The following is a 22,498-nucleotide window of genomic DNA, read 5'->3' on the forward strand; positions in this document are numbered from 1 at the left end:
AACAACAAAAAATTGTCTGGCACCAAGAAACTTTGTTCATGAAATATTTACTCCTTAGATGTAGCTCACATAAATGGTACAAGAGGCTATTATTGTTATTGCCATTTATTTACATTGCAGAGGTTCTCAGAAGCCCCTTACGGGATCATGGTCCAGCTGTGTTTCAGACTACACAAACAGTCTACATTGATGCCACTTTTAGTTGTCAGAAGAAATGATATATGAAGAGATAAAGGTAAGCTATAGAAATTAAAAGAAAGCAGTGAAATTTATGTATATCAGACATTTAAAAAATTGTCCTTGCGGTTTGATCTTTTTTTATGGAGACTGCTCTAGGGAAAGTATCTAAGAGTGAAGGAGGTAGTTTTCTGCTGACTGCAGGAAGGGTTTTTCTCACGTCAGAAGCAGCACAGGAGACATGCACAGAAAAGCAAAGAATTGCCTTGAACACAACTGCAGGGTGATGAGAACTCTGTAAAACCTTTGCAAGGAAAAGAAAATCAATTTCTAAGGCTTGAGGTTTGGTTACAAGCCAAGAAACTGGATTCTTCTCAAGGTTTGCTGAGCTTTCCAAATCCTCTCACGGTGCTAGGAGAGGTTTGCAGGGAAAGTAGGCTGACACATAGTTTACAATGGATTATGCATAGTCTTGATCCACTTCTTAAGATTTGAGATTAAATTCCCATTGGGCTTTGAGGTTCATTCAAATCAAAAGGATGGGCTGTAAACCCACTCAATCATGTAAAAATGATTCACAGGAACCTCTGCAAGCTGAAATCAGATAGCTGCACAGTAAAACTCGAAGACATTTTTGAACCATTGAAAACAATACAAGTTTTTATACTGACCTGAATTGGAGCAGCAGTAGATGTAAATTTGGTCTCTTAACACTTATAACAAGTAGAAAGTACAAGAATCACTGAAAGAACAAGAATTATGCAAAGACAAGGAAATGCTGGAGTTGTTGTCAATGCTGGAGTTCCCACCAGCAGCACAGTTATTTTCACTACAGCATCAATAGACTAAGATGCTCTTCTGTTCTCTTCAGACTCTTTTGTGCTCCATTCACCACTATGATATTTATACTTCTCAAAGCTAAACTTTACCATAACTGTAACCATTGAACTTTCACTTGACTATTATTGGTCTGCCACAATGAAAATTTCCAATCTTAAGAATCACAGAACCACAGAATGTTAGGGATTGGAAGGGACCTCAAAAGATCATCTAGTCCAATCCCCCTGCTGGAGCAGGAACACCTAGATGAGGCTACACAGAAATGTGTCCAGGCAGGTTTTTAATGTCTCCAGAGAAGAAGACTCCATGTACATATTTAGAAAAAAACACACACACACACACATATTTGTAGGAGTTTCTCAAAATTCAATTATCATCGATATAAATAAAATCAGAGTCACCACATATTAACTTATTGACTACTTAGAGTAAGTCAATCTAGAACTAGGGATCCTCTGGAAAGTGAAATATGCTCAGAAGACCCTTGTTTTTGTTACTATTATTTCTCAAATTAAAAAAAAAAAATCCATTTTTAGTCCTTTCCGGGTGAAAAACTACATTTTATGTATTCTGTCATATATTTGATATGTCTATTGCACTTTTGTAAAATAATGTGTTTCTGTCACAGGTTACTGAAATGTACAAAATCAGTAGGTTTCTTAATACAAATAATATATGACATGAAACAAAAAAAAAATTAAAGTAGTTTATATGGCAACAAAGTAGTTCTGCCTTTAAAGTTTCTCCATTACTTATACAGATATTATGTCACAATACAACTAAAACCTGCCCTTCTAGTCTGTTCTTTTTTCTTATTTATTATTACTATGAGGTAGGAGATGTTGTATTAGCTGAATTTTGGAATGGTCCCCTGTCTTCCACTCTGTCCATTAAGAAAACTCACACCTCATAAATAAATGCAGCTAATAATACAAAACCTCTTATTTTAATTTAACAAGAACAGGCAAATACAGAAAAGTTACATCTGCTATTAACACATGATTCATGATGAAGTGTTTGACAGAAGCAACGCTAAAACAGAAGAGATGATAGAACCTTTGAAGGAAAAGCTTTGACTGTACTGTGCAGTTTCTTCTAGATAGTCTTCTCCCTGTGCCAGTTGGCTCCTTGCTACCTCTCACTTAAGATATTCACTCTGGCCACAGCCACATCTGGTTCCCTGACTCTGGTCCTGCTCTGCTAGCTCTGCTTCACCCCTTTCAATGAGTCTTCCTATTCGTTTTCTTCATGTTTGATTCCTACACAGCTAACGTCCTTTCCGCAACTGCAACACAAATGTGATATTTGTCACACTAAAATGAATTCTAGCAACAGGCCACATTGATTTTTTTTCCAAGTCATCTGTGTTTTTATTCTCCCAATGGAGTTTCTTGGTATATTAATGTTGCCCTCTACAGAATCATCAACAAAAAATAATGTAGACTGAAAAATATCTCTTTAATGATGATGACATTTCTGTCTTATAGTTTTATCACAGGAAAATTTGATTTCCTCATGAAATTTTGAAATAAAGTGTTTGAGGTTTTATTTTGAAATTGGGAAATATAAGCAATTTTTAAAAATGTTTCACCATCAGGAACAATATTATTGATGAAAAGATCCCTGAAATAAGATGGGAAAAATTGCTTCTAATGGGGCTATCTACATGTTCATTTTACATGAAATACAAGTCTTCGAGGCAAAACTTGAATCTGGAGTGTGTCCACTGAGAAACGACACAGAAGCAGGAGCAGTCCAAATAAGCAATATTTAATTAAAAACTATTTAAAAGTCAGCAGTTCTCATTTCCAGTCACTACAAGGGGTGACAGCCTGTTAGTCCACACCATAGGCCACTGGGAATGCCTTAATGGCTTTGCAAAGCCTTAATCCACAAGCCTGGATTGCCACATACCTTTTTTTACAGCCCAGACCCAACCCAGAGTAACAGCTGCACGTGTATCTGGAGCTGATACTTTTGTACAGAGAGCACAGGCGGTTGCATATGACAATGTAATATTAGGGGCAATAAGGTGTTTAGTAACTGTTTATGAGACAGATGTGAGAATGTAGCAGTATTTGAGGGTTTCCAAATGTCTCAGACTCTTCCAGGGTGTGGGGGGGGAATATACAAAGCTCCATTTCTGAACATACTTCCCCTGTAACCTAAAACCATTCCTCCCCCACCTCACTCCTCTTTTTTCTTACATCCTCTGAGTATAATTCAATTAAAAATAAAGACATGTTTTCCTACTTGCTAAAGGGAAGCATGTGTTATTCGTTAAAAACTGGCTGGCACAAATGGGTGACTTTTAGATAACATACCAGTTTATACTGAATTCCTTTTATTTTAATTAGACTTTCCCTCTTCTCCAAGTCTCTTTTCCTACCCCATTGTTTATCAATTTCTCATTTTTAGATGTCTTTCCACATTTATGTTGAAGTGGGACATGAACCCAGAGCAATAACTGTCCCACATGGTTCGAGTTAGGTTCAGAAACGGACAATTGTTTTGCCCACACACTTCTAGTTTAGTTGTTAAGAACGAATTTCACCGTTAGGACAGAACCAGTGCAACATGGAATAAGTCTGAGAAACGCAACATCTCTATTTCCTTGAGGACAGATGGCCTCTTCCTTCTCCAGCAACTCCTGGGAGCCCTTTGTTGGGATTCCCACCACCCGCTTTGCCATGTTTGCCTTCAGTGTCACATCTGATGTCTTCTGCATGGCATAAATACACAGCACTGAAAATAGGGCACATGTCTGGTCTCCATACTTTGCTGGAAATGGCCACCCAAATTTCTTCATTCAGCTCCTTTATCACACTAAAAATGCTTTATGATAAACAGTTATCCTTTGATGTCCCAGAGGAAATCCCTTGACTTGCACACACAGGTTCCCACAGTCTCGCCTTTAAAACTGTGGAAAAGACAAGACACACCACCGTTCCCATTATCCTTGTAAAAGTCACTGTTCACACAGGCAGAAATGTTAAATCTCATATATAGTAAGCAAAGTACAAGCACAGTTCAGACTTGAAAAATTTTAGCCTCTGAAAAGCTGAAAATTTCTTCTACAAAATTTAAGATTAAAAGGAAGCAGTAAAAATGCTAGACTGTTTTAACTAGAGTTGCTCAGGACCTTCTAATTGCATGGCTCTCCTCAGTGTTCCAGGTACAATAAATAGAATTTTTCCTAAAAGAGCTGTGATGCTGTAAGCCAGTAGCAGCCACTGCCTCTTCTGATCCTCAGTGCCTTGCAGTGGTGCATTCTCCAAACCTGCCTGCTCTCCATCACACCAGGGTAAGCCTTCCCTGATAGAATACCATAGTTTTCCAGTGCCAGTCAGAAAATCTGAGGTAAGAAGAAAGATCAGAACTTTGGTAATGGAAAATTTGCAACAGACAAAGTGCTGGTTTTAACTTTTTCTATTTAAGAGATTTGAGATCTGTATTCTTTTTTATTCAATGTATTGATTCTTAACAAACAAATCAGTTAATGGTGTTTCTTGTGAAGCTGGCTAGCTTTTCCAAGGCCATCACTGTTGTTAACCATAGATTGAACAAAATTATAAATGTCTATATTACACAATATTTTTGCACTTTAGTTTTTATTTTTAGAACAAAATATTTTCTCAGAACAATGTTTTTTTCTAATGAATTACAAGTTCTAAATAATTTCAATATGTGCTTCATAGAAAAAGAAAATAATCATGTTGGATTCAAAATTGGTATTTTACTTTTGATATTTTTCTGATTGTTACTTTTTTTGTATTTCATTACAGAGAGAAGTGCTTACTGTGATGCTGTGTCAAAGTATTATGGTGTCTTCAGTCTGCAGAGTAAGTTTAGCTGTCTTTAATATTTTTTTACCCAAACCAGAAAATAAATATTTTAGCTACTGCACTGCTAAATGGCATGTTATTTACAAGTAGCAAGGTAATGAAATATTGTAAAAATAATGTTTATAAAATGAAAGCCGCTATTTCAAACACATGATTTTTAAGCAGTTTTTAAATTACTTGTCATGAGAAATACTGGAAAACATGATACTTTATGCATGAAATGCCAACAAAATTCATATTGCTGAGGATAAAATAAATTTATTTCCTCAAACAGTAATTTCCCAAGGACACCTGTTCCACTGGAGAATTTTCAGTCAGGCATATATTGATTCATTTACCAGAGACATTTTTTCCTTTAATAATCATAAACCCATCCAGCCTACCTTTTAGACAATGAAATGATCAAGGATGCTCACGAAGAAATTCAGACCAATTGCTTCATCAAAGCATAAATTAGTGATGCAGCAGAGCATCTTCCTTAAAATATATACATTTTAAGTGTGCAAGCAGAAGAGAGTCATCTGTCAATAAATGAGAATCTTACAAAGAGCTAGAGAAACATACACATATACATCATGTACATTGGCCTGAAAAAGAAATTTTGTGCCTGAAAGCATGTCTATTTTTTTCCAAGTAGATGAGGCGATCTACTAAAATATATTGCTTCTTCCTACAATCCTTGCCCATCTGGATAAAAGCAGACTTTTAATCATTAGGAGCTATGGGAATTAAATAAATATTCTATTAAATTACAGAAAACTCTTAGAATGTAGAAAATGTCATGTCAGAAGTTTACTCCAAAACAACACAAATATTTTGAATAGTGACCCTGTGCACTCACTTTATATTCAAACCTATTCAACTCAAAAAGGAACAGCAAGTATAATTCAACTGCATAGATATTAAGCAACCTAACCCAGCAGGTTATTGGATTTCATATAGGACAGGACTGACTGATGAAGCTTTTTGCTGCATGTCGGTGCCAGCAGTGCAGTTCTCATCCCCGGCCTCTCATGCCTGCTCTGCTGGGAGGTTTCATATGCTCTCATTGCTGCGCTTTGGTTTCTCTCTTTTTGCTTTCAAGGAATTCCATACCAGAATGACAAAGCAGAAGAGCTGAAACTTTCCTTCTGAGGGCATTTTGAAAATTTCTATTCCAGTCAATTTTTCCTCATTTTCTAACAGTGAGATTTCATTAATGATACGAGCCAGAGAGACTACTGCAACTGACTAAGACCACAAGAGGTAGGAGAGATGATGAGTCTCACCAGTTCCAGGTGATTAAAATAAAGCATTTAGAGCAGGAGGAGTGGTATTCCATCACAGGTATACTGACAGGAAGGAAAGATGAACTATCCAAGTAGGATATAAACAGGTTTGCACTATCACATAAATGAGTCTTGTTACTTTTCTTTTAATATCTGTAATGCTTCCTTGCAGTGCATAAGAAACAAGATTGAAAAAGGGATGTGATACAGCTCATTAATTTCTAAATCTCCTGCTCATCTGCAACAAAAGTTAGTATTTGATCAGCTTAGAAGGGATTCACCTCTTTTCTCAAACTTGAAATGCTATGTTACATGAAAATCTGATGTTGTTTTTTATCCTCATCTAATCCTATAAAAAAAATCAGTGCATCTGAAATGAGCTGGAAGTTGTACATGCAATGTTGAACACCCACCTAACATACTTTCACATCTTCCATCCCCAAGAAACAAGTGTTGATGTATTTATGTAAGCTAATAATATTTAAAGAAATTAAACTCATATTACTCCCTCTAGCCAAAATTCAGGATCTCTTGGAATAAGAAGCTGGTGAGCAGAGACAAATATGTCCTCTGCATAAGTCATCTTATTTGCACACAGTCGTTGCTCAGTCCTATTTCTCTGAATAAAATAAAAATAAATAGCAGCCAGCAGTTTCCTTGCTCAGAAATCCCCACTGCAACTCCTGCAGCTTGCTCTAGGCTCAGGGAAGCTCTTTCTTCTCCTTTCTCTGAGGGCTGTGTTTATGTCCCTTCAGAGTCCTTGCATTCAAAACAGACAGCTTGCTGCTAATTTCCTAACCCCTCTGCATGTCTCCCCTACAGATGAGGAATTCCTGGTTAGACTCGCTTAAGTCAACCTATGCATGCCCAGCAGCTGGTTGTTTTTCAAAGTTAAGCCTCTAAGAAAATCAAATTATTTTTACTATAAAACCTTAAGCTCCTCAGAGCCCTATAGACTCCACACAAGAGCCCTTTGAGGAGGCACATATTTGAGGATGAAGATATTTTCATGGCAGAGGCTGAGCCTCATTTACCTATCAGTTATGACTCAATATGGGACATTTTATTAAAATAAACCTTCCTTTTTCTACAGCTGAGTGAATATTACTTTTGTATCTGCATGTATAAAGATAGAGACAATCAAAATAGGTCCACAGTGCATGGCGTCAGTGTTTCAGTCTGCCTGGGGAAGGTGACGGAAGGTGAGACAGTCTGAGACGATGGGCAGACATTCAGAGAGGGCTCCAAAAGAGCTGAAACACTACACCAGGCATCACAACAGCCAAGGCATGGTCACCAGTACTGATTTGGCCTGGAGTTTTTCAATTTAACTTTTAGCTGGTGCTCTTCCTGAGTGTCACACACATTCACCAAGACAGAGATCCCAGGTATGCCAATATGGGGAAGCTCAGAAATTATTTTCTTGTGGTCTGGGCTGCAGATGAGGCGTCTCCCATTCAGTAAACCTGAAGCAGATGGGCGACTTTGATGTCAACAACCTGGAGTCAAAACCACTTCATTTCTCATTCAAAAATGAAGCAGCACTGTATCAGGCAGCAGAGCCTCCCCAAGCTCTCCATACCTTAGGAATGAGAGAACTATCTGCTCAGTCCACCATTTCCACATCGTAAGCACAATTAACTCACATTGTAATTGTCTAGAAGGGCCTAGGCACCTCTGCTGATGATCCAGCACTACTGATAGTGCATCCTAAGTGACTATGCCTCTTTGTCTCAAGTCTGTAAAGCAAATAGTTTACCGTTTTCCTTTTCTGCAGAATAAAATTTATCCTTGATTAAATCCCGCTGTCTAAAATCTTTGCTTGTAATTGCAAATGTGCTGCTAGCACACCATGATTCAGGCAGTGTAATAGAGTTTGCCAAGACTGGAGGTGGATGCTAAAACTGGTGTCAACTGAAATTTTAGAGTGGTTGTTTTTCTGTTGGACTTTTTGCAGGCAGCCTCGGAAATTGAACCCAGCTGCCTTTATTGCCTAACAGTGTCTGTCAGAAGAGTTACGTAGATGACAGAGATATAAGGGTTAACTAAGAACACTATTACAGTTGTTTAGTGTATTTGAGCAGCCCACAGTAAAAGTAAACCACTATATTAATCCTTTGTGGTGGACCAATTCTTTAGCCTTGATAGATTTAGTTGTGTTCCAGGGCAGGCTATCAACAGATTTAACATAGCATGGTTCAATTATATTTATATTCAGTGAGTTATAACAGTATATAACAACTGAGGATCTGGTACAGTCTCCCTGTCTTGCAGATGCAGTCACTGAAGGCTGCTGTTACCCCTTTTCCTATTCCTATTGCCTTGTAAGCAATAGCAGAATTTTTGTCAATCACTTCAGAGATATTGCTTTTGGATGTGCTAATGTAATTCAGTGGGAGAGACAGATACATAGCAGCTGGGAGCAGACAAAGGATAGGCTGAAGGAGGTTTCCTAAAGTTAATACTATTCTTGGTGGAGATAATTACAGACTTTTAAAAGTCAACCAATAAGCTCACAGAGCGGCTGTAAACTCTGAGTGCATCCAAGGGAGTGGGAAAGAGGCAGAATCATATTCTGCAAGACCTCTACATTGAGAGGTATGTGACTCATATGGGAAACTGGTAGGAGAAGTTTCAATGGAGCCATGAGTTCCATGTCAGGACTGAAACACTCCACAGAATCAAATTATTCTTGCTAGTGCTTCACTTCTGAAGGAAACTGGAGGAAAATCCTGAATTAAATTTTTTCACCCAGCACCAATACTAAGTGGCACATGATACAAGTTTGGATGGGTTGTGAACACCCTGGACAAGAGGGTTATAATTATATTTAAACAAATTGAGGAATGTTTGAAAAGCACTAAATAAAATGAAATTAAATGAGGTGCAAAATGTTTTCTTAGGAGAGAGAAGTGCCCAAACAGTGGACAAGAATCTGCATGTTACAAACTCAGTATCAAGTCAACCAGCTGTTGCTGCTACAAGAATTAAATTTTTCTTGGGTGTATTGACTGGCATGGGATACTCAAGAAACAGGAGTTAAACTGCTCTATGCATCATTTGTGGAACTACATCTAGAGAAATGTGTCATCATTTGAGCTTCCCACGTTATGAGAGCTATAAAAAGTTAAACCCAGATAAAAGAGGAAAGCCTGAGAAATCCAATTAGTCCAAAAAATATAATATGTACACTTTTTCTACATGCCTTTGCTTGACAGAAGTGCTAGCTTTCCCAAGTCAAATCCTTAGTTTCCTCTCATCTGCATCTTTCTTATTGATTTAATTATTTGTGAGATCTTTTGTTGGTTTTGTTTGTTGTTTTGTTTTGTTTTGTTTTGTTTTGTTTTCTTTTCAGTTTTGTCAGCTCCTAATCTGGTTCATAGTGCAACCATACAAACAGTATGTCAACACTGAAGAGACAGGTGGGAATGGCTAGTCACAGGGAAGAACACCTGAAGCAGGGATTTTTGCTGAAATTAAATAGTACTCTGAGGATGTACGGGGTATAAGTCTTCCAATATTCATAAAGTTGGTTTAAAGATGATTGACTATCCACATTCTCACCAGAATTGGCTATGAACCAAATGGGTTAATATTTAATAAATGAGATACGGGACGTAAGATAAACTTCTGACCATAATGACAGATTAACACTGGAACAAGTTATACAGAATGGATACAAAATCTTTATTCTCTAAAGGCTGGTTAGACTATGTGGATTTGTAGTACATGTACGTGTAGTTTAATTACATGTAGGCTATATGTATGAGTCAGCCTCAGGGCAGAATGTGATGCAGGTGACATGTAAAGGCAATTTAACTACCCCATGTCATTACATGTTCTAAAGCCAGGCATCAAAATGTGACACAATATAAATGAAAATTCATTAACATCATTAAGTACTGTGCTCATCTCCTCTTATCTCAGAGTAGACTGTAGTTCAGGAGTCACCAGGCTTTCTTTTTGGCTGAATAAAACCACTGTTAGCAGTACCAACAGTACTAAATCACTAATGGCTCATGTACCATCGTACCCCATTATCTGGTCAGACAGAGCTGAGGTGACTCTGAGTTTGGAAAGATGGTCAGGAACATTTAGAAGCAATAAGAACTGCTGCCAGTGATTAAGTGCATGGCATTCTTTCTTCAGGCAATACAGAGTCAATCTCTCTTGCAAGATAGTAGGGGCTTTGTCCTGCTGATGATACTGTCTTCTAAGTACAAAATTGTACTGCAGTCCTGTCCATTTGTCATTTTAAATTCCACAGCAATTTCCTGGAGAAGCTACGAAGTCACAGCATGAAAAGGGGAAAAACAGCACCTCATCTTCATGACTTTTTCTTGTGATTAGTGGTTTTGTTTTCAACCCAGCTGTTTAAATGATTATCTAAACTCATATGTTATTTCTGTTAATTTTGATCTACTAGCCCTGCTCTTGCTTAGTGAAATTAATCTAGAATCCAGCCCAATAACCCTGGATTAAAACACTAACTATGTTATTCAAATACTCTGCAGAAAAGAAAACCAAACCATTGTTAGAATTATTGTGAATGAGACCATAACTCCTGAACTACAGCCTTGGAAGCTGAGAAGGTCCATAGAGCTCCAACATTAACATTTGGAATAGGATATTAAGATTCCACTTCAGAGTTATTCTGGTACTGAGAGGACCCCTAATTAACAACAGGTTCGTATTTTCTATCAATTTACAACTTTTATAAAAGCAGCACTGCTTTTCAAAAGTTCCCAGTGTAACATTCTTTTTCGTATTTTTAAATGTGAAATAGTTCAGCAGAAAGATAAACTTTAGAGCTGGACTATTCTTGAGATACTGATGGAGTTTTGCAATATCACTATCACCATATGATTGTCATTTAACTTCTGCTAACCCCCTAGTCTCTGAGAATCCAGCAGCTGTATTGGTAAGAAAGTCCTGAAAAGGAAGTAGGAAATACCTGGATGGCTTGATGCCATCTCCTCTAATGAAAGATAGCTTCAGCAGAGCTAAGTGTTTGGGGACAGAATTCCTTGTTATTCTTGAGCCTTACATACCTTCAAGGTAACCCAAATGTAATCAGCTGATACAGCTAAAGGAGCTGTATTTCTTCTACCTGTAGAATGAACAAAAATCAAGCACCCTGGATAACCTGAGTTATCAGCACTAACATTTTCAGGAATGTCATATACTGTTTAGTCACCCTGACGGTAACTTAAAACTTTCTGAAGCAATCGTCTGCTGCAATTTTCAGTAGCTGCTTTGTTGAAAGGCTGACTAAAATAAACCCAAAGTTGTTATGAATTTTGTATTTTATGTTAAGAGAACAAAAAATTATTTTAACTGCATCACATTCATTGGCACAGGATCTTGTATTATTGCATCCAGCTTGTCTGTAGTGGAAAAAATACTTTCTACATCCACACAGGAACCTAAATAGATTACTTGGCTGAAAAGGAAAATTTTATTTAGAGCTCTGTAACCTCAGGCCGTACTTTGGCAATCATTCTAATAAAACCTCCATATGCTGGAAGTGCTCTTGGTCAGTTTTCCAACTGATTAAAGTGCCAGCTGGGGTGATAAATAACATTTCTATACTCTATGATTTGACTCATTAATCTCAGATGCACATTGATGGCATAAACGACATCATATCAGAGCTAGAGGAGATGATGCACCTACTTTGTGGATTAATTATGATCAAATATGAATTTTCAGATGACATAATCTGCTGATAAATTTGAGTTTAAAATTAAGATTGCAAATGGATCTGGTATAAGTATGGTCACAACTAAGTGTGGGTCACTGCTTGAACAACCAGAAGTGAATACATATATAAAAAGGTTCATTTACTTGCTGCGATCTTTCAGACACAGCAGGTATCTGAGACACAGAAAAAAATTAGCCCACAGGGACTCCTTATTCCATGGTCAGACTTCTTCCTATATGTGAGCCAGCTGGTTTAAAACAAGGTCAGCTATTTCTAAATTTACTTTTCAGTCTGAATTGTTGACTAGAAGGGTGCTGTCTCAAGGCATAGACAAATTAGACAGCTAAGTAGAAACTGTGTGGTAGAAGAGATGAAGATAGGATGTTCTAGCCTTCTTCCTCCCTGATGCTCTCTGTTCTTGCTGTCCTTGAAAAAAGAATGTGTTGGAGACCCAGGAGACAACAGCAGGGTTGTGAATGGCTATAGGGAGCATCAGTAACTACCACCCCATAAGCCCCACTCTGGCAGTCCAGCAAACAGAGGATGAGTAAGAATGGTTCCAGGAAGAGAGAAGAAAGAGAGGACAAAGTGGTTGCTGCTTCCAGGGTACATATGGTGAAGCTGGGCAACTCATATGAGAACGGGTATACTGTGAGATCTGCAGCCTACACCTTCCTTTGGAAATCCTTTACAACCTCACTCCAGATGGGTCTCTAAGCTTTGCCTGGCTCCTAACTCTAAAGTTAAGTTGTGGTCTGGGCCTTTGCCACATATCCCCATCAGTGGCTCCAGTGACAGACTTCTCCAGGGAGAATTCTTTTTTTGCAACCAAGACCTTCCTTTTAAGCTCCTTCTCACTCCCACCAAGCAGGAGCTTTTTCTCGATTTCAACCATAACCCAAACTCTAACACCAAGCTTAAACGTACATATAGGCAATCCTTAGCCAGATGAAAACAAATGTCTCCATCCATCACCTTCCTATACACTTTCTCCAAGATTCCACCAACTGCCCCTGACTTTATACCTCCCTAGGAAACTATTTTACCAGGCTTGACATCAGAAGTGAATCTTGCCTAAATATGAGAAACTTTGAGCCGTGTCATGATGGACTTGTTATCTGTGATCTATCCCTGAAAAATGCACCTGTCAGGATGGAAACATGTAACTAGATATTCTGGAAGTTTGTTGCCATCTATCTTATAGCTGATTAATGGACACAATCACAAATCCTACTCATTGCATATGTGAGACCACTTCAGTCTTTTCTTCGATTTATGGACAATCTATTGCTCCTTGTAGTCACATTTAACATACTTCATAAGCTGTGGGTTTATCTGTAAACTGTAAGATGATAGTCAACTGGCTTTGTGTAGCCTCTTCAAATCAGCCTGTTCTTCTAAGAGGAAGTAAAACCAGGAGAGAAGGCAGACTCTGACCTTCCAAAGTAACATGCTCAATATGTGAGTCTCATTGGATCCCAGAATTTAACTTCCATGCCTTGCTTCCTTTCAGGTGGTATGGGTCTCAGATATTCGCAGTGTAGCAACAAGGCAGCTCTCTCTGACTCCAGGACCACCATCCACCATGCCACATATGCTCAGTTTGCTTTATCTAACTGGTCACTGATTCCTGATCCCAATTTGACATGGTTTGGGATCTCTGAATAGTATTGGGCATAAGATTGCATTGGCTTCAGCTGCAGATGAGATCCCAAGCTCAAATGCACAGTTCTCTGCCTTGCAACATGCCTCCTTTTGTTTGATAGGGCTGTCATGAAGCTGGAGGAAAAGTGTAGAGGCTTTCACAAGTTTGTACTTTGTACATTTATTGAACATCCTGAGCAGTGGTACTCCTACTAAACCTGAGGTTTCTCCTAGCAGGGTGCTCCCTGAAATCCATTATTTTTGACAAAATAAGCCCTCTTTCCTCACTCTATCCTGTTTACAGGGTGCCATGATCACAGGTAACAAGAGGGACAGTGTCGTATGTCCGATACTACTTATTCCCCAGAATGTCACTTGTTCAACTATTCTATGTATCTTTATAATAGTCTCATAATAGAATTGCTATAATAATTGATATAATACCTCACAGGTATTCTATGAAACACTCTGCTGGTTGTCTGTGTTGCTCAAGCTTCACAAAATCTAGGAGCTGTCTATATGCAGGTAAATAGCTGTATATTTAAAATAGAGATTTATTTCAAAGATAAATTCTATTTCAGCAAGAAACTTACCTAAACTGAAATGTAGGTTGAGATTTTCCTCACAGTAACACAGTGCTCTCAGTCTACAGATTGCTGCACAGCACTGTTTTGGTTTCCTATAATTGTTCCTAAAAACTAAAGCATTTTATAGATCCTTAAGCTTATAACTTACCACAAAGCACTGCCAGGATCTCTCTGGCCCTGCATCTATCTTTTCTAATAACCTATTCCTAAATGTTCTCTCTTGAAACAGAGGGATCGTTAGTTTTCAGGTACTTATCATAAGGTTTCAAAGGATACTAAAAATAGGTCATACTGATAAGAGTTTCATTTGACAAATGTCAGGCTCTTCTAATACTTCCCTTTGTAAAACAAAGGGCAAGCCAACATTTTCACAGCTGTCAAGTAACACTCTGCACTGAAACACAGTAGAACAAAACCTGACAGTGAACTATTGCTGCATCTAAGTTCTGGTTACATAAGGTAGTATAGGAAAATGAGTGTTCTTCAGATTAACTTTAATGTCAACGCTGGTAGCTTGAATGTAATTACGGCTGAAATTTCTATGCTGCAGTCTGACAGATAGTTAGCAATAAATACACCAGCTCATGCAGAAAATGAGCAGACTTTCAATAATGGAAAAAGGAGGGTGTCAAGTACTTATACAACTTTCGTGCGTTTGTTTTCTCTTGTATTTTATTATCCCCTTGGAAATGCTCCAGATCACTGTTTCAGTTCTCAGCCTCTTCACCTCGCCTTTCAGAGAGAATTTTGAAAGTGGATCTGCTTTCCAATATCTGCTTTGTGACATCCATCTTTCAGCTGAGAAAGTGAGACCTGTGATCTTCATGGCAAAAAAGCATCAATGAATCATTAAAACAGAGGTGAGCTTAGAGTGCTGTGACTACTACCCACATCACTAAGCAGCACAGTCAGGGAGACCATGCTAAAAAACTGGCACAAATAGTAAATCCCCTGTGGCTCTACTCTGCACTGGTGTGGCCTCACCTGAAGCACTGTGTGCAGTTCTGGGCACCACAGTATAAATTGATATAAAGCTACTGGAGAGTGCTCAGAAGAGGGTTACGAAGTCGGTGAAGGCTTTGGAGGGGAACCCGTATGAGGAGTGGCTAAGGTCACTTGGTTTGTTCAGCCTGGAGGAGACTGAGGGGAGAGAGACCTCATCGTGGCTCCATCTTCCTCACAAGGGGAGGAGGAGGGGCAGGTGCTGACCTCTTTTTGGTGATCAGTGACAGAACCCGAGGGAATGGCAGGAAGATGTGCCAGGGGAGGTTTAGGTTGGACATGAGGAAAAGGTTCTTCACCCAGAGGATGCTGGAGCCCTGGAACAGGCTCCCCAGGGAGGTGTCATGGCCCCAAGCCTGACAGTGTTCAAGAAGAGACTGGACAATGCCCTCAGTCACATGGTATGAACTGTGAGGTTGTCATAATGCAGTGACAGGAGTTGGACTCAATAATCCTTGTGAGTCCCTTCCAAATCAGGACATTTTATGATTCTATGATTCTACATGCTGTGGATGCTGATCACACACACTGGAGGATGGCACAGGTGCATGTTGGCAGGAAACAAGACACTCAAGTGCTGCGGCTCAGGCTACAGGAAGAGCATGAAAAACCTTCTTACCTTTTAGAGCGTAAAGAAGTGTTCTCTACTCAGCCAAAAGAGCACAAGTCATGCTGATGGAGGAGAAGTTTACAAAGGGCTGTTTACACAAATCTATTCCTGCCATTTTTTAAATGCTTTATATCATGACATTTACATGGGATTGAATATATTAAAAAATAAGGAAAGACTCTTTTTCCCTGTAATTGTCCATCTTTGTTTTTCCACCACAAACATGGCAAAACTTTTCAGCTTCACCATGGTAAACTGAGAGTTTAAAGGTTTTTAAACAGGAAGGACTACACCCATCTATACACTACTCACAGAATGCAGATTTATATTTTTAAAAGTGCTACCTATCACCATCAGTATTCAGTTCAAGGACTCTTTTAGTCAAGTAGGCAGCAGAAAAGACAAGATTTAGGTCTTATATTCATTGAAATTCAGTGGTTGTTTTAGTATAAGCCATTTCATGTGAATGCTCTACATCTATCGTTATAGGGGTTACTTCCCCGTGGTGATTTTATAATCTCTCCATCTGATAACTGTGTAAACTTCTTTCTCCATATCCTCAGGGAATTAACTTTTAATATCATGTTAAAGAATCTGCTTTTATTCTCTGGTTCAACCTATTCTAGATTAATACTTATCAATAATATTGATGAAGCAGACAATCATTCCAAAAGAAGTAATTTGTCATTCTTTCATAGAGAAAATCATCCGGTGAAAATAAACGGTAGTCATTTTCAGATTTTCCAGGACAGTCAAAAATTTTTAGTGTATATCATAATAATGTTTGTATAAAATTTATTTATTTAAATAAGTTACTACCTCGTACATATTTATAACTGTTCAGCCTCAGCAAGCAGTAACAACCATCATGCCAGATCTTCACTAAGTTTCAGAATTGCTGAGACTGCTTTTCAGGACTGTATACTTTAAAAGCACAGAATAGTGGTATTTGCTTCTGTGTGAATAGAGGCTTAAAATGAGAAATAATAGGATATTCTTGTGACTTTGTAACACTAGTGACTACTGTAAGGTAGCAGAAATAGGATATTTTAAGGATCTAGTCTGCAGTGCCATCTTCTGTACTTTAATGCGACATAACCATTGATTTCCATTCCCCCCTCCTAATAAATGATTATTTTCTGTGGAGAGTCACATTCTCTCAGTGTTAACACTGGTTTGGAGTCCTCATATCAAATAATATCTTTAAATCTCTGTGTTGCGAACAGCAACAAATATTTTGCAAGTAGATTACTTCTGTAAAATTCAATGTAGTAGAAACTATATTCTTTCAAGAAAGTCACACTGATACTTTTCTTTGATCTCTAAGAAACTTTCATCCAGCTTAAAAAGCTCCTCCTAAAATCAACAAAAATATTCAAGTGATTTCAGTGGAATGCAGTAATTAACAGAGTACCAGCATCCCACTCAGCATTTGCAGCCCATCCTATCAGAAGTCCTGTATGAAGACCTATCTGTTGAAGTGCTAGCACCCTTAATTCCAGTTGTGAAATGGAGAACCATGGATACACAGTGTTTCACAGTGGTGTTCAGCAACAAGCAATGCTATATATAAGCTAGAATGACAGTAGTGCCTTCCAAATCTAATTACGCAGGCATAAGTTCTTTTCCAACAGTTACTACAATAAAAGTGAAGATGCCCTGAGAAGCATGGATGCTCAGCCATCAAAAAAACCCTCTAGCTTGACATAGAGTGAGTGAAGCACTCAAAAAGGAAACAGGAGAGATCCAGACACATGCAATGGATCCTGGGTTTGAAGGCAACGTCTTGAGCTTGGCAGCAGGAAAAGCATGGGAATTTCATCTTTAGACTTCGCTCTAAATATGATTTAAGATGCAGAGGATGGGGAAACTCCTTCCATAATCTCTTTTTAGATGTTTTCAGCATGGAGGCAAGCTGGATGAGCACAACAGAGAGCAGAGTATCCAACTCAGATGCCTAGTTGTCAGCTCTGCGCAGCATGTATGGAAACAAGTGTTTGACAACTGTGTTTGGAAGTCATTATTACAGACTCCATGTAAGAAATGGGTATACAACGAGAGAACTCAAGGCAACAGATACAGAAGAGATAAATCTTTAGCTTTTTGACCAAGCGGTGAAAGAAAATCAAGTGTTACCTTTTCTTCTGAAATTTTCGACCCATTATTAGATTCCTTGCAGATCAGTTGCAAAAAAAAAAAAAAAAGAAAGTCCATAAAAGAAAGGAAGTGAAAGCAATAGGAATGTGGCAAAGGACCCAACACAAAAAAAAGGTCTTTTGCCAAATGAGAAAATATTTTCCTTATAAAAAAGAACAGTGAAAAAAAAAATTCTTAAAGAATACACAGACAAGATAGACAGTTTTCTGATGTAAGTGAAAACATAAAAAAACACCCTGAAAAATTTCAGAAATTACTAAATATTAATTACTGTCCATGACTAGAAAGTAACCATGTATAGCAGACTTCAGAACTGTAAGAGTAGGTGATATTTCCAGACATCCAGACAGCTGAAAGAATATGTTGAAGGTCAGATGGCAGGTGCCTTATTGGCATTGTGTGGTGTTCAGCCAAGTCTAGAGGGAGAGAGAATTATATTAACTAGATGATCAGTATCTTATCTATGTGCATGTTTGGAAAAGGGCAGAAAGAGAGAAGAAGATGCAGATATTGGCTTTCCTGCTGGGAAGCTAAAAACATAAATCATTAATTCTAAACTAGAACAGAATATACAAGGACTGGTCACCATAATAAAGAATAGATAAGAGTTGACGAATGTAAAGAAAATATTTTGAATCTTTGCATACTGGATTGGAGTAGGAGTTCAAGAATAGAAACAGTCAATATTGAAGAAATTTTATATAACTGGCATTGTCACAACTTTTTGAGATGCATCACATAATTTGCACTCAAAAACTGTTACAGTTTGGTTTATAATGGTAGAACAGATAAAAAAGAAAGAATCTGAAATTTCCATTGAAGGTAGTGTTATCTCATTAGTTTTATTGGTAATTCAAAACCCAAGGATCATGAAGGCACACAGATCAGTGTGCTAGTTAACACAGTTCAGCACAGAGAATTGGTCTGCCTGAAACTGTCCTCTAAAATATGAGAATGAGTTTCTTCCTGAGTATCTGTTGATCATTTGCAAGAAGAGAAATCATGCCATTACAGGGACTTGAATTTGAGAAATACAGACTGGTGGTCTCAAGTAGCTGGTAGGGAAACTTCTTCAAAATCAGTAGAATTATGCATAATGATGTTATAATGCACAAGGAATTACAGGAAGAAAAGGTAACTCAATTTTGAACTTCATTGTGCCAGATAAAACTGAATAATCATGGTATTGGGAGACAGTGATTGCTTAGAAACTGGGGATCATGGCCTCATATTCAATAAGAACAAACACTGCCCCAAACACTGACATATAAAGAACATGCCTAATGCTCCAAACTAGTTTATATACTGAAAAAATAAAAATATAAAATAAATAAATAAATACATACATACATACATACATAAAACCAGCTGCTTAGAAGGAAAAATGTTGATAGAAAAAGAAAAAAAAAAAAACCACCCTCTGTAAAAATAATGTAACTGTTCAAAGTTTCTCAGTGCCACCAGTAAGAATGGAAATAACCTTAACTTAAAGTTTGGTTTGGTTCACTAGCAAGGACAACACCAAATTTTAAGGAAAGTATAATTGGTAGGGGGAAAAAAGTGAAATAATTAAAAGTAAAAGAGCTATGAATTGCCAGAAGTAGCTAAGAGCAACAGGGAAACATACAGACTAACAGAGTTAAAGGTTAAAGATGTTTTGAAAAAGTTTTGAAAGTGGATTGGGAACAAAATAAATTATATAAAGGCCTTTTACCAAATGAAGATGGTATAATTGTCAATGATGATAGGGGAAGAACAGAAGTTTTTAATAAATACTGTGTCTCTATATTTGGAAAGAAGCAGAGTGCTGCATTCATACCATATGAGGATAAGGAAGAAATTTCTAGGCTATTAATAAGTCTTAAGAAGAAGTTAGAAAACATCTACTTAGGATAAACATTTCTGAATCAGGCAGCCTCGAAACTTGCATCAGAGAGGCATACAAATGCTAGCTGAGGAAATTTATGGATCACTAATGTTAATTTATAACAATGATTGTATATCCATATTTTCATACATACATTTGGAAAACGCCAAGAAGCCTCAAAACAGCTAAAATTATGTCAATATATCAAATGGTCAGGCGGAACAATACAGGTTTGCTGATTGATCTTAAGTGTCAGCAGAAATCCAAGAAAATTTGGCTCACATTTTAAACAACTGAAGTGGCAGTGGAGAAAAAAAAATAGCTCTTTCCGATTTATCTAACTTTGACAGTATTAGAATTTTGGTTGATAAATATCATATGCAGATATTGCATTCTTACATACCCCTAACTCCAGGTAAGCTGATGATGCACCAATTGAAGGAATTCCCGTACCAGAGTTACGTAGATGTATCTGTATAACTCCTCACCCACGCTGATCAGCTTCCTTTCCGAAGGCCTAACTAGCCAGGGTACAGCATCCTACTGCTTTTTTCTTCCAAAGCCAGTTTGTTAAGTTCTGGTTTAAGGAGTTTCTCACTCCATCACACTTTGTTAGCATTCCCTTAGACTTTTGTAACAATTTTGGACTGTATGTCATTTTGACAAAACACTAGCATCATGCAATACACCACCAGTAACACCTGTTAAATTAATTAACATGTAATTCATTTAACATAACTGATTGACAAGCCTCAGCATGCAGTTGCCAGTGAGCAATAGCCACCAAAAGGATTTGGTTTTAGTGGGATTCCACCTGGATCCAGAGTATGGAGAACACTAATTATCCTCTTCAGTAAGAGTCTCAAAGTCACTGTAGAGTAATTGTTTATAAAAATACCTTGAAAATTGCCATTTTTTTAATGGAAGGGCAGTGAATGAGAGGTCCAGGATGCTGAAGTCAGAACTAGCTGAGTTGCTTGGGGAACTGCCTACAGATTTTTTTGTTTCTTTTCATAGAATTCAGTGTCACCAAGGAGCCGGGAAAAGAACTCTGCACTTACAGAATGAGAGGCTCTAACCTGGTAACCAGCGACTCAGAAAATAATTGAGATAAACAATCCAACATAGGTTCTCATTAAAATGTTGTTATAAATGGATGTTGTGATTTTTAGTTGGGAAAAAAGGAAATGCCAAGCACTTTGTTCCTGTGAGGAGGCTATTTTAATTCTGCAAACACATGATCATGTATAGAGCAAAGCTGATAGTGAGATACAGCTACTAGATTACATGATCTCATATTCATAATGAAAGGATTTTAAGGCTGAAGAGTGTTCAAAAAAAGAGCTATGAAATTGTTTGAAAACTGTGGAAATAGTCATCTATTGAAGACTTAAAGAAGATTGAGAAAAAGACTTGAGGAAGTACCTTCAGACTAAAGCAATTATGAATACTACCAGGCTATAACAAAGAAAGGCATATATGAATCAGTGTCATAAAGTTAAAGCTAGGCAAATTGAAATTTGAAGTGTAGATGATAAAAATTAGGACTGTTAATTACAGGAACAAGATGACCATTGTGATGGATTTTCTAATGTTTTTCCTAATATTTTCAAATTAATATCAGATGCCTATCTAAATTAAAAAAAAAAAAAAAAAGTTATGTGAGGAAAACTGCCGATATCTGTTCAAAATCCTTGATCTGATGGCTCATTCTCGCCTTTCTATGAAAGCACATCAGATTACTGACAGATGTTCAAGGCTTATATAACAGCGTCCACCAGTAAACCTTTCTTTCCAGCTGGCTAAAAGAGTATTTCCTGGAAGGCAATGACCTGGCCTCAGTTATTCATGTTTTTGTCACTTCTCATTTAGACTGCAGTGATTCAGCATTCAATATAAATTGCCATAGTGTTTCAGTGCTTACAGAAATTCAGCTACTAAAGAACACTACATCTCATCTCAACAGTGCAGGCCACTGGAAACATCAAGTACGTCCCCCAGGGTTTTCCTTACCTTTCCATAGACTACCTAGAGAAGTTCAAGGTCTTGATTCCTTTCTTTAGGATACATCAAAACTGGAGGTCAGGAATGAAAAAGTCTACACAATGTTTTACGATGAAAATCAATTTTGATAACTTGTTAACAGTTTGCTTTAATATAGTGGACTCCCTACTCCTTGCCCATAACTGTATCTAAGTGGCATTTTATGGGCTAGACCAAGTTGGTTCTGCACATGCTCCAACCCTGTAAAGACTTCAGACAGTTGTGATTCAAAAGCCTTATGATTATTTTTGAACATGGTTGTATTTGGAATCATAGAATGATTTAAGCTGGAAGAGACCTCAGGGGGTCATCCAGTGCAACTTCAAGTCAAAGCTCATCTGGCTCCAAAGTTAGGTCAATTGTTCAGCCCTAGTCCAGTCAAATTATCTGTAAGAACAGAGATTCCAAAACCATTTTGAGCTACCTACTTGAGCCTTTGACCACACTTATGGTGATTTTTTTTTTTTCCATATCACTGGACAGCATTTCCCTTTTTGCAGTTTTTAACCATTTGATCTCATCCTTTCATTGTACAAACATCTCTGAAAAACTTGACACCACCTTCTCTGTAACCACCCAGTTAGTTTAGCTAAACACTCCAGTTAGGTTCTCCCCATGGTCTTCACTTCTCTAAGTGGGTCAAACCCAACTTCCTCAGCCTCTTGCTCCTCTTTCTTGCCATAGGCAGCCCCAAACCAGACATAGTGCTCGAGGTACAACCTCACAAATGCTGGATAGACAACAGAGAATAGTT

The 22,498-nt window shown here is 37.8% G+C and overlaps 1 long non-coding RNA gene across 6 annotated transcripts in view; it reads left to right on the plus strand.

The window, feature by feature from the left end:
- The window catches only part of LOC139827765 (uncharacterized), a 73,075-nt gene that overhangs the window by 49,134 nt on the left and 1,443 nt on the right, over nt 1–22,498 (plus strand). For 2 of the 6 annotated variants that reach the window (XR_011738694.1, XR_011738692.1), the window contains exons 2-8: nt 121–235; nt 4,185–4,321; nt 4,805–4,859; nt 10,645–10,816; nt 13,930–14,003; nt 14,764–14,925; nt 20,719–20,783. This is a non-coding gene — a long non-coding RNA (uncharacterized lncRNA). Of the gene's footprint in view, nt 1–120; nt 236–4,184; nt 4,322–4,804; nt 4,860–6,302; nt 6,380–10,644; nt 10,817–13,929; nt 14,004–14,763; nt 14,926–20,718; nt 20,784–22,498 lie in introns of all 6 variants that reach the window. The other 4 variants (XR_011738693.1, XR_011738696.1, XR_011738697.1 and 1 more) reach the window with 4 other exon arrangements.

The sequence above is a fragment of the Patagioenas fasciata genome, chromosome 3, assembly GCF_037038585.1.
Source record: "Patagioenas fasciata isolate bPatFas1 chromosome 3, bPatFas1.hap1, whole genome shotgun sequence".
Lineage (NCBI taxonomy): Eukaryota > Metazoa > Chordata > Aves > Columbiformes > Columbidae > Patagioenas > Patagioenas fasciata.